Genomic DNA, 12,710 nt, shown 5'->3' with positions numbered 1-12,710 from the left:
CTAGATGAATACAATTCCATAATACATTCTAGATTAATATAATCTCTCTAAAGAAGCATGGTTAAAGTAAAACACAGAAAGAATTCTAGATTACTATAATTCAGAAATCCCAGAGAAATATTATCTCAATGATTATATTTAAGTGGTATGATTATATGTATTTGGCATCCTCTCCACAAGTTGTAACAATGTCAAGTGTCCCTTGGAGGGTAAAAATGCTCCCGAGTTAAACATTACTAGTCTACATAAACCCAACTGAGAGATGGGACAAAATCAAACACCAGGAAATGAAGAGGGCTGAAAGCTATGTTAAGAGAAATAACTCTTTGTGAGCCCTCTTGCTGAGCAGGTAGATTCATCTAATACTATGCATAGGAATTTGATTTGTGTTGTTTTTAGGCTTACAAAGATGTGCGGACCCTTCATTAATGCATTCGACCTGGGATATGGGCACATCATCAGGCTTGCTTTCACCTTATTTCCCAATCAGTTGAGTTGGGGGCTTTTCCTCCACAATGCTCTTCTCGGTTTTCCCAACCAGAGGCACCTGCCTCCTTCCCCTCAATGCTTATGGCAATTTATTTCTTCTTTTCTCTTAGACCTTCCTTTTGTCCATGATGTACCACCGTAGTCTAATGCTCCAGACAATCCATGGATACACCCATCCATTCAAACCTTTCCTCAGCACCCTCCACATGCCAACCACTGAGCACATGGCTGGTTTCTTGGTTTCTACTAGAGGCACACTAAACCCCTGCAGAGAAATGGTGCATAAGGACTCCAAAATGATGGGAAAATTTCAGCCTCCATGAATTTAGTTAGAATACTTTAATCAGAAAAAACAGAGAAATGAGTTATTATTCTAAAGTTAACACATGAGCTTTGTTTGCTAGCGCAGTATGGTCTTTATACTACACTAGATGTAGAGGATGAGGATCTGCAGCATTTACAATGCTTGTGGCTTCTGAAATGTCTTTGTCCCGCTTGGGTTAAGTGCTGGGAAGGTATGGAGGGAGCTATGGATTCTATCTGTAAAGTGTAATTTTGAATTAGAGATGTTTAGACAGAAATAGGTTCAGTGCAGGCACAAGGGGAATGATCAGTTCTGGGATAGGAGGAGGGGGCATTAAAAGCCTTCTCCCATTCTATGCTCTGGTCACACTGGAGCTGACAGGAAAAGGAGTTACATGAGCAGGATGATCTGGGTACACAGGAAGAGGAAGGAAGGTGTCTCACACCGAGGACACTGAGCGATAGCAGGGCTTGCTAGAGCTGAGGAATTGGTAAGGTGGGTGGCAGAGGACATTAGGAGAGGGATGTCAGGAGGAAGAAGGTTGAGGACTCAGCACAGAAAACCTCACTCACAGAAACATCCTAGTTTGGACTTTTGTCCTACAATTTGTAATATGTCCCATTGTGCCCAGTAATGAGGAACTCTCACCCACCCCATGCACCATGAATGTTTGCTGGATTAACATAGGAATGACTTCTGCACTGCAAAATGGTGTCTGTGTGTGTCCTCAGTACAATGATATGTGTGCATGTAAGCATGCATGTATGTTGGGGACACGGGATGGAAAATACAGGGTCTGGAGCCTTGGCTTCTCCCTTGAACACAGCTGTGCCCAGATCTGTTTGTGTCCCAGTGATTTCATGGTCGCCTCTTCCTTATTCCTTAGTGCACCTCTCTCTACTAAACTGTAGTTTTTTCTTCTTAAATGGACAAATATCCTTCCACCTGCCCTCCTGTCACTCACGATGGAAGAGCTGAAAACATTCTTCTCCAAGGAGAACAAAGAACATCAGAGCTATATTCCCTCTCCTTTGCCTCTGACCTAGTTCTGGGCCAATGATAACCCCTCCTCTGTCTTCCCCCATTCTATGCTCTGGGGACACTGATCTTTTGGACACCAACTTCAGCTTTCCCCAGTGCCTGCTGAGCACCTACACACTATGGTCACACCACATAATGACTTTACATTTAATTCACATGTCACTTTTTCAGATTTCTTTCCCCAATATCCTTTACTTTTCAAATTTCTAATAGTTCTACATGCCTGGTGGACCCTTAACAACACATTCTTCTGGTTTCTGATCTACTTCTCTAGCTTTAGTTCATATACCACCTGTTTTATGTGATTTTACTGCAAACAATTCTCCATGAAAGTATTATATAATTTAAATAAATGACCAAGCATTTCCCATGTTACCAAAATGAAAACAAAGCTTGCTTTTCTAAACCAAACTCCACTATAAACAGCCAAAAGCCCTTGGCTCCCTTGGACACTGGCTTCTTTCCCCTTCCACTGGTGGTGATGTGTGAGAGATGACCACAGAGGCCTCTGAACCTGAACACAGAAGAATGATTCAAAAACACGTCTTTAACTCTTAAACTTTTCTTTCTACCAATAAGTGCCTTTTCCTCAAGTGTGGGATACAAATCATCTAGAAATATCTTTACATTTCAGAAGCAGAACCTCGAAAAGTCTGGTGGTGACTCTGAACATCTCTTGGAACTAGAGACTCCAAGAAGACTCTTCTGGAACCCTTGATATAGCATTCTTCACAATTGTGTGAAGGAAAAGCACTTCCACAGCCATCACCACAGGCCAATACAAAAATGCCAAATTTTCTTTGAGAAAAATATAATTGTACAAAAAGAACAACAGCTGGTAAGGCAAAACCCTGGGAACACAGGACTTATGTTTTAACACCAAAAATATTACAGAACAATGTCAGGCTTATAAATGAATACACTGAGTTTGGGGAGGCAATTTAAACAAGCCTTAAATTGTCCATATCCTTAACTGACCTTTAAATTACATTTTTGGGGTTAGCATAGAAAGACCTTATACACAGGGAAACAGAACTTTAAAAACTTAGTGCAGCACAATATGCATTTCAACTCTATAAGAGACAGTATACATATATATACCTTTAATGGAAACCCTACAATGTCAGTAAGAGGATGACATCAATGGTGTTTTATTCTGCTGTTAACCTATGTATAAAATAATTCTTTATGATTGAGAAAACTGTCCACAATAAAATTTTAATTGAAAAAATATATAGAAATTGCCACATAAAAATTCATACTAAAAAAACAATGGATATAAGAAGGATAATGGACTCCTGGGTATTTTTTATCATTGTTTTACATCTTTTACAATAAAATGTATTGCTTTACTAATAAATATTTTAAAGGACATTTTATTAAGAGTTTGTATGATCATGAAGTGATTATGTTTAGGCCAAAGTAAAATATCATGTAGAAAATTAAGAGAATTTTCCAGGATCCCAGAAAAAGATACATGAAATTGAAGAGGAAGAGGAGGGAGAGAGACAAAATAAATGTTTTTTAAATTTTTGAAAAGTTTATCATTGGAGAGTTTATATAGTTAGAAACGAATAATAATTTGTAATCCTTATATCTAATTTTCTCTTTTCTAATGTTTTAAATCAGTGGGAATATACACTCAAAATATTTTTGGAGGCAGGGGGGTGTCTCTCCCTATTTTGCCCAACTAGTCTTGAACTAATGAGCTCCAGAGATCCTCCTGCCTTAATATCCCTGAGGACTTTAAGTGCACCACCACACCTGGCTAAAAATTAATCATTTTTTAAATAATAAAGACTGAAAATAATTTTCTTCAATTTTGCCTCCTCAACCATAGAGAAGGTGATCAAAAGTGAAAGCTCAGATCATACATTCTATTAGATATTTAAATTGATATCACTTCTTTTTTTTTTTTTAAATGTAGACTTCATATCTACTGCTGAAACCTACTTGCTCTTCAAATCTCAGCTGAGAGATCCAAATTCAAGCATGACCACCACTAATTCTGATTTCCCTTTATCCATCACTATTAAGTTCTCATTAGGCACTACTTGCTTTTGTTGAAACAAAAAGGCAAACCAAAACAAATAGTAAAATGTCAGTTTCAAATGTGGAATTTCTGTCCAGAGCTAACAAGCCAATCAAGCAAAATCCATTCCTGGCAAGAGACAAGGGCAAACATGTCTCAACTCTTCTGTTATTAGTAAAGAATCAGAAAATAAAATATTCTTTCTGGGCATGATGGCACATGCCTGTTATCTCAGCAACTTGGGAGGCTGAGGCAGAGGGATCACAAATTGGAAGCCAGCCTCAGTAATTTAGCTAGGCCCTAAGCAACTTAGTCAGACCGTGTCCCAAAATAAAATAAAATAAAAGGGCTGGGGATGTGGCTCAGTGGTAAAGTGCCTCTGGGTTGAAGTCCTAGTAGCCCAGGAAGGATGGAAAGAAGAAAGGAAGAAAAGAAAGATTGATTAATTTTTAGAATGGGATCACACCCCCCACACACCCAGTCCTCATTCTAACCCCTAGAATGTGTGAAGATGTTATGTTGCATGGCAAAGGAAAATCAAGAATGTAGATGAAGTTAATGCTGTTAATCTTGATTGCCCTTAAAATGGGGAGATTACCATAGATTAACCCTTGGGCCTGATGTAGTCACAAGGATCCTTAAAAGTGGGTGAGGGATGGCAGAAGAGAAGGTCTGCTGATATTTGGGGTTGTCATAGCTGGAAAAGGGGCTGCTACTGCCATCTAATGGGTACAGGCTGGGGATGCTGCTGAATATCCTACCACACACAGGAGAACTCTCACAACACAGAAATACCCCCAGGTGTCAAGATGCCAAGGTTAAGAGAAGGCTGGTCTAAGAGAAGGCTGAAGCAAGTGCATCCTAGTTTAATAAGGAAGAAATATTTATTTCATTCCAAAACAGTCTTTTGGGAGGCAGATACCTGGACAATAAATGGAACAATGTTTTGATAATTAGGTCATTTATAATGTCTATTTCACCTGTCCTAAAAAGGATTCAAACATTGCTCACTGGTTCACTATTAGGAATGCTAAAGTAAAAAGATAGATGCATGGGTGAGGTTAGACTCTGAGGTGCCATCTTCATCTAGGATATATGATTCTTTTCAAAATCAATTTCCTATCCATATTGGCTGATATTGAAACTAGGAACTGGAAAACATAATATCAACTCTAACATTTTTTATTTCTACCATGTTAGATCAGAACTTAATCTTACATCCTCTCAAAAGTGTAAGACTCAAGTGACTTTTTTGCAGAAGTATCTAAGTCCTCTTATGTTGGACACAGTTGATAACAACTGTTGTGTAATCATTTCACAACCTCAGAAAAGAGGTAGAGTCAAAAAAAAAAAAAAAGCAAAATAAGAAGCAGTCCCCTAATTGTGAAAATACTTTAATAATAGTCACTTATAAGATAAGTGCTTAAAAGCTGCAAATAAAATAAAATTAATTAATTCTACTCACATCTGGAAAACAGGAGCTCACCTGTATTCAATGTACAAATGTCCAGATGCCCTCTGTTTTATGTCTTAAAGGCCATAAAGGATAAACATTATCTAAGATCACTGTGCAGCTTGCTGCCACACTGGGGTTCCTGAGCTTACTCTCTGATTCAGTCCTAAAGGCTGCCTGCTCAGATAAGCCAGCATGGGCACCTCAGTTATAATATAATACTCTCTAATATCCCAATAAGCTGAAGAATAGTTTTTCCAAGGAATAATTGTGGCTTCTCCTTAATGGATCAGGAATCCTGAAATTATGAAAAACTTAAGCCAAAACCAATCCATGCCCTCAACAAATAAAATATAGCAGAGGCACAAGAAACACACACACACACACACACACACACACACATCATATATACAATATTATTAGTGTGAAAGTAACAGGTCTTTTGAGAGTTGTATGCATTCATGGCTATATGATGGTAGGTATAAGGTCCCAGGTATGCGTTTTGAGAAAATTTCCCCTGTGGTAGAATAAGAGACTCAGAAATCTGGCTCTGAATTCCAGCTGCCAAGGTTTGAATCCTGAATCTGCTACTTATTGGCTTAGCGAACACAGTGAGTTCTTACTCATTTTTTTGCTTCTCTCTCCTCATCTGTCAAAGAGGAGCATTAATCATGGGCTTACAGCCCTCACAGGAATGTCACTATTATTACTCAAATACTATTACTAGCTTCTGCCTAGCTCCAGCAGCCTGTCATATAGAAGAGACCCCAGTGACTGCGCTGTGAGGAGAGAGGTTCCGGGTAAAGGGAGAAACCGGGATTGAACAAGACCAAGATCCTCTTTTACTAGACGAACTCAATGTTCATGTCCTTCAAACGGGAACTGTAGTATTAAACTTGACACCTATAACCCCAAACAGGGGAAAATAATGAATCTGAAAAAACGGTACAGTAATCCCTCGTTGTACAAGATGGATACTTTCCAAGACCCCCAGTGGATGCCTGAAATCACAGATAGTACCAGACTATATATGTGTTTTCCTACATGCCCTGCAACATTTGCTACACAGTACCAGAGTTAATCTGTCCTGGGTGTTTTATGCTCTCATGCCTCTTTGCATCTCTATTCTTGCATTCGGAGGCTATTGTAAAGTAAAATAAAAGTTATTTGAAAACAAGCACTGAAATACCCTGCCAGTAGACTTGATAACCAAGATAGTTACTAAGTAACTAATGGGTAGGTATTGTATACAGTGTGAACACACTAGGCAAAGGGAAGATTCAGTTTCCAGGTAGGACAGAGTGGGATATAGCAGGATGGCACGAGGTTTCATCATAATGATGACCATGGCACACACTTTAAAATGGCATGCCATTTAAAATTTATGAAGTTTATTGTTGAAATTTTCCATTTACTATTTCCTGACCATAATTTTAACCATGGATAACTGAAACCACAGATAGAAGGGAAACTACTATAATGTGAGCCTTAGAGGGAAGGCAGTTCTGGGAAGATGTCTTAAATAAATAAAATATTCAAATATACAAACATATACCACAAAGGTAAGATTAGAAATGAAGTTCTAACTTTCAAATTCACTCATCTGATGTGTTATGTACAAACCAAAGACAGTAAAATGAGGTAGAAAAGTAAGATTACATGTGTATGGCAGTTAGCAATAATGATAATTTACTCTGGGCCAGATACCATTCTAAACATTTTATATAAACACATGCATTTAGTCCTCAGAGTTCAACATACAGATGAGAAAACAGAGGCAGAGAGGTTAAATAACATGTCCAAGGTCATAGATAGAGGAAGCAGCCTAAATCAGGATGTGAACTTAGGCCCTGACTCTAAAGCAAAGATTCTCCACTTCATGCTACTCATGATTCATGGTGTGGGGGGCTTCCCTATGGGTTGTAGATGTTTATCAATTCCTGGCCTCTATCCACTGGATACCAGTAGTGACCCCTAATGTGGCAACCAAGTATGTTGAAGACAATGTCACCTGGAAGAGCAAATATCACCATTAGTTGTGAGCTAGTGTTCAGTGATGAGTTCTGCTGCAAATGATCAGGAACAATCTAACTGGAAAATAAGCTATAAACACAAGTCAAAAGAATAATGGATTAATAATAACAACCAAAAAAAAAAAAAAACAACTAAAGACGTCTTAAGCTGCATAACAAAAGTGTAACATTTTAACATTTTGGAGAAAGGGAGGCCACCCTCCCATCATATTCTGTACCAGTTAGACCACATCTTATCACACTGATTAAGGCTTTAAGGATTTTAACAAATGCAGACTCATATGAAAGGACAATAGCCCAGCAATAACCATAGTGATAACAGAACAAGACAGCAGGTCCCATGAAGAACTACAGAAGGAACTGAGGGATATGTACAGTCCAGATGGCACGTGACAGGTACTGCTCTAGGCAAAAGGTCTTCGACATGTCCCATGTGCACCCAGATTATTAAACTCCATTAATGGAAGCTCTTCAACAATTCTTCTCTTGACCAAAGGAGCAAAGCGCAAGTCTAAGGCCTCCCAGAAGGGATATAGGACTAGGAATTCCTGCATTGGAAGAGGGTAGAAGTAGAAAGGTCAGGTTGGACTAGAGAGTCGTAACCTGAGGTTAAAAATCAAAAGTCTACAAGGGCCAGCCAATAGGTAACTTACATGAGTCAAACAAGCCTAAGTAATGGAACGAGGACTGTACAACTGGACCATGCAGAAGGAGCAACTGCCCCTCTACTGCAGTTGATAACTTTCATGCAAGAATGAGAACTCCAAGATACTAGATCTCATTGTTTTCAAGAGAACGTGGAAAGCTACATTTGTATGTAATAACCAGTGATTTTTAAAGGACTGCAATTAATTGAGCATTTCAAAACATTACATGCATCAAAAAAATAGATTCAGGGTCTTATGGAGAGGCTGTAACATGTCCCTTGAGGATATCCCTCTGCCACCATCTAATTCAGGTGGTCGATTTGGCAGAACAGAAATTTAACAGATTCTAGACTTACTGTCACGTTGTCAGCAATTTGAATCAGCAGACTGGTCACTTCAAGTTCAAATTCAGACACACTGTGACCCATAATTAACCAATGGCATCTGGCAAATGATGCCAAAGGCTATTAAATCAGAAAGAGTTAAAATTTCCACTGCATACAATGTAAATGAGGAAGAACTCTTTTCTTCTAAAAGGCACATCTTATTTTTGTAAGTTGCACATGAAAGTGAGTCAGAAAAAAGACATGGGGTTGCCTCATGTGGCAGTTAGGTTCTGTCATGAGAAGGTCACCCACAATCTGAGTTGGTAAACAACTTCAAAACTCTTCCCTAATTCTCTAAAACTTAGTCAGAGATCAACTAGGGAAAGTTCAAGAGCCTCCTGTGAGAGAGAAGCTTCACTAAGGGAAACAGTTCTATTCAACTCTGGTCCACAGTCCTCTCTGGAAATTCTGCTGCCATGTGTAGATTTTCCATTATCTATAGATCTTTGCGCTCACAGATATCTGTGAACCCATAGCCAGGACAAAAGCCAATCTGTCCAAAGGAAAAAAAGAGATTTTGATATTTTTCCAATGCCCAGCTTCAAATATCCCATTTTTAATTTTCCCCAAACACATTCAACTTTCAAAATGTAGGCAGCTATTGTTTTTAGCATTAATAATACTGAAATTTTATGATGGTGAGTTTTATAGGAAACTCTTAGTTAAGGGTTTTCAAACCTCTGAACAGAGAATATTTTCTATGTATAACAAGTTATATTTATGGAGCAGAATAAAAATATGCATTGAAATTTATTAGAACAAGTTGTAAAACTGCAGCACAGATCATTCAAAGTAACACAATATTAGCAAATAGTAATAAATGTTATATTACCCAAATTACCAAGGGTATTGCTTATATGTCATTACAGGATAAATGGTCTAGACACCAATGCCAGCACCATTTGTGGATGGGGGCTTTGAGACAGAGAAATATTAACTTCCCACTGTAGCTCCAAAAAAGGAGCATATGCCCATTTACTACTGTCACCTTCCACTAGGTCACCATCAATAAACATAGAGCTGGTCTCCTTCCTCCTCTTTCCTTAGAATTCATTCTCCACACTGCAACCACAGTGCTTTCATAGAAAACATGAATCTGTGATATGATGCCTCTGCTTAAACACCATTCTTGGCTTCTACTTTGCTTAGAAAAAACTCTAAATGGTTTGCTCCAGCCTGTGAGACTTAGCATGACCTGGCTTCTGCTTCCTTACTCCTCCAAGTCTCCTTCTCCCTAGCCTAGCCAGGGCCATGCTGGCCTTCCAACTGTGCTTCCCATACATGCCATTTATTCCCAGGACTTTTGTGCTTGTGATTCTTCTGCCAGAACCATCTGCCTTTCTTCCTGGGGCCTCATCTCATCTCAAGTCCATCAAGGAAGTCTCTCCTCCAAACTGAATCCAAGAAAAAGGGTCCCTCCCACCTGTTGAATATGCACACCACCATTACTATCACCTCCACCACCACTGCCCCAAATATCACTATATCACAGCACTCAACTTTTCTTCAGGGTGTGTACCACTACATGAACTCATCTAGCTCATCTGTCCATTCTAGAATGTGAACTTCGTGACAGCAGATAGCTTATGTATCTTACTCATTGCTCTATACTGTTTCTGGCACATAGGTGCTGCTCAATAAATATTTTTGACATGAATAAATGACTGAACACAGTTTTACTAGGAATCAGCTGTTTACTTAATTCAATGAATATTCTTACAGAAAATGTTTTCTTTCTTCTCAACTACTGCTTATTTAAAAAAAAAAAAAACTATAAGCCTATATTTATCAGCCTGTTTTTTGAGGGCGTATCACAAGCATATGGCTTAACGGGGCAAGGCAGTGAGAATCCTCTGTTCATGCCTTCAAACTACAAAGCTACACCAGAATTCTGGAACAATATGACTTTAGAACTAAATGGTCCCCTTCAACTTCTTTAAGACTGAGGGTACTTTCTCTTCAATGCTTGGCTTTACTCAAAACTTCTCAGTATCTCCAGGGGTCAATCTGAATGTCTTTCAAATTTCATGAATCATGGGGTGGGGGGGGGGGGTCAGGCTTAAGATAAATCAGAGTATAAAGAAACATCTTTCTTTTCAAGAAAACACCCATCTTTGAAGGTTTTGGGGAAAAAAATACAGATTAAGGGGACTCCTAAATTTCATCTGGCCTTCTCAGAAGCTCCTATTCTAGTTTCTCAGGTACCTATTTGGCCCTTTTCTTAATGCTCTATGCCAATAGAACCACAAAGACCTCAAAGAGAGGTATAAATTGTATTTGTGTATAAACAGAACCAGGTAAGAAAATATGTTTGGGCTCTGCATGTTCATTGGGACCAATGCACAGAGGGGAAATGAAGAAACTGCTGCCCTGATTTGACAGTTCTGTATGAGGAGAAAGTCTTGGGGCGCTGGCCAAACCTTTCATACCTCAGAGAGGAATTTCTCTACTGCGAAATGAAAGTCAGAATCAGATTAACCTCTTATCTAGCTCTGGTACTCAGTGGCTCTGCTGGTAGCAACAGTCTGTGGTGTTTGACTGTCCTGGCAGCTCTGAGTCTGATGTGCTCAGGTCAAGAAAGAGCCACAAGGCCAGCAGCAGTTCCTGTGCACAAACCTCTGTTGGAGGGAAACTACCCTCAGTACCCAAGGGCCTGGTGCTGAGGTGGCTTGCTGGAAAATGCTAAGTGGCAGGCTTCTACAGGACCACATTCTGCAAGGTCACCAGAATTTCCTCTGTGAGAAAATCTGCCTGGATGCTGGAAATTCTGAAGTGTCTCATGGCTAGAAGGCCATCTTTTTACTGACTAGTCCAATACTTAATGCCCTGATCCCCAAGTTCAGTGTTAGCCCCAAATACTTAATGCCCTGAGCCTCCAAGATTGTTAAAGCTTCAGGGGATACATTTTCCAGCTCCTACTCATGTACCAGATTCCTAGTTCAGCATTCTAATTTGGTCAAAGGTCATTTGTGCAAGTCTGATTTGTTAACATATGCCTCCCAAACCTGAATCTGTATGCCACCATTTAGGTGGCAAGTCCCTATGTATGAGTCAGATACAACTCGCCTTCCTCCTTTACCACCTGTGCAGAAATTCTGAGATCCACAGGCCCGAAGGAAAGTCCAAACTTTTCCAGTTGGGGAGACAGAAACTTCCATCAAAAGTTCCAGGAGATAATGAAGAAGACAATGTTTTCTATTATCTGTTTTTGATTGGCCTTTTGCAAAATGAGCCTCATCTCTGACTCAAGGTAACAAAACAAAACACCTTTATCTTATCTGGAAGGGAGTGGGATGATCTAGGCAGGGGCTGTATTGCTTTGTTTTTGTAACTTTGTTCCTACAGCGGCTTCTTGGAAATGGGCTCCAAAAGAAAAATTTCCCGAAAGGTGTATGAGTATGTGTATGCGCGCGCCTGTCTCGGTAGGAGATCTGTGGATTTAAAAAAAAAAAAAAAAACTCCTCTAATTCCCGCTTCGCCCAGCCAGATTCTCCCCCTTAGCACCATATACTCAGGGCTACTTCCTCTGAAAAAGGCTTGGGATCTGCCACTCTCCTCAAGAAACAAGTTTGGCTCTGTTAGCTAGAGCTTCAGGGACTGAGCCCAGGACCAGCTGGAGAGCTCTGCAGCTCCCCCTAGCCCGCCCGAGCGGGTGGCGGTCCTGGCTCCCCACACCAGCGCAGCCAGAGTCTGCGTTAGAGGAATGCTCCCGCGCTTCTCCTGGGGCTCCCGCCCGCCCTGGGGACCCCTCCTCACCTGGCGCTGCGCTGTGCCACTTGCGGAAACCTGGATCCCTGGGCAGACAGACGGGACTGAGGACACACCAAATCCGATTGCTTCTCGCCGCCAGCACTACTAGCCTCTAGCCATCCGTTGTCACTGTGGTCACTGCGCCCTCCGCCCTCTGCGTGGCCCTATCGTCCGACCCTCTCCTCCCCCGGCGTGGCGGGAGGAGGGACAGGGAGGAGCGTGCGACCGCCGGCCTCGCACAAACAGCTGCAGCTCAGCTTGCGAGCCTGTTCGGGTGCACTCTGCACTCTCTCCTGCTGGGGAACCCGCAACCTGGACCCCCCGGGAGCCTCCCCCGCCTCGGGATGGGTCCCCGCAGTGCCTCCGACAGTGCTAAGCTCTCCACGTACTGTTCACACACTAGATTCTCATTAGGTCTGTTTCCTGCTTAACTCATCCACATCAAGCCTGTCTTGCTAGTTTCATCTGTTCTCTAAATTCACAAAGATCACTAAATGATTCCGCGCTCATCTGTCATCTGAAATGCACGGTGCATCACGCTTGTACATACATTGCACACTGAACGCCAGTTTGGA

General features: G+C 40.7%; 1 protein-coding gene across 2 annotated transcripts in view; it reads right to left on the bottom strand.

The window, feature by feature from the left end:
* Positions 1–12,280, bottom strand: part of LOC139706033 (platelet-activating factor acetylhydrolase-like) — a 36,311-nt gene extending 24,031 nt beyond the window's left edge. The window contains exon 1 of one of the 2 annotated variants that reach the window (XM_071613339.1): positions 12,142–12,280. The gene's annotated coding sequence lies outside the window, so the exon portion shown is untranslated. Of the gene's footprint in view, positions 1–11,652; positions 11,835–12,141 lie in introns of those variants that run through there. The other variant, XM_071613340.1, reaches the window with a different exon arrangement.
* Between the last annotated feature and the right edge of the window lie 430 nt (positions 12,281–12,710).

Source organism: Marmota flaviventris, chromosome 6, assembly GCF_047511675.1.
Source record: "Marmota flaviventris isolate mMarFla1 chromosome 6, mMarFla1.hap1, whole genome shotgun sequence".
In the NCBI taxonomy this organism is placed as follows: domain Eukaryota; kingdom Metazoa; phylum Chordata; class Mammalia; order Rodentia; family Sciuridae; genus Marmota; species Marmota flaviventris.
Note: the sequence above shows the minus strand (reverse complement) of the source record. Positions and strands in the feature narration are given on the sequence as shown.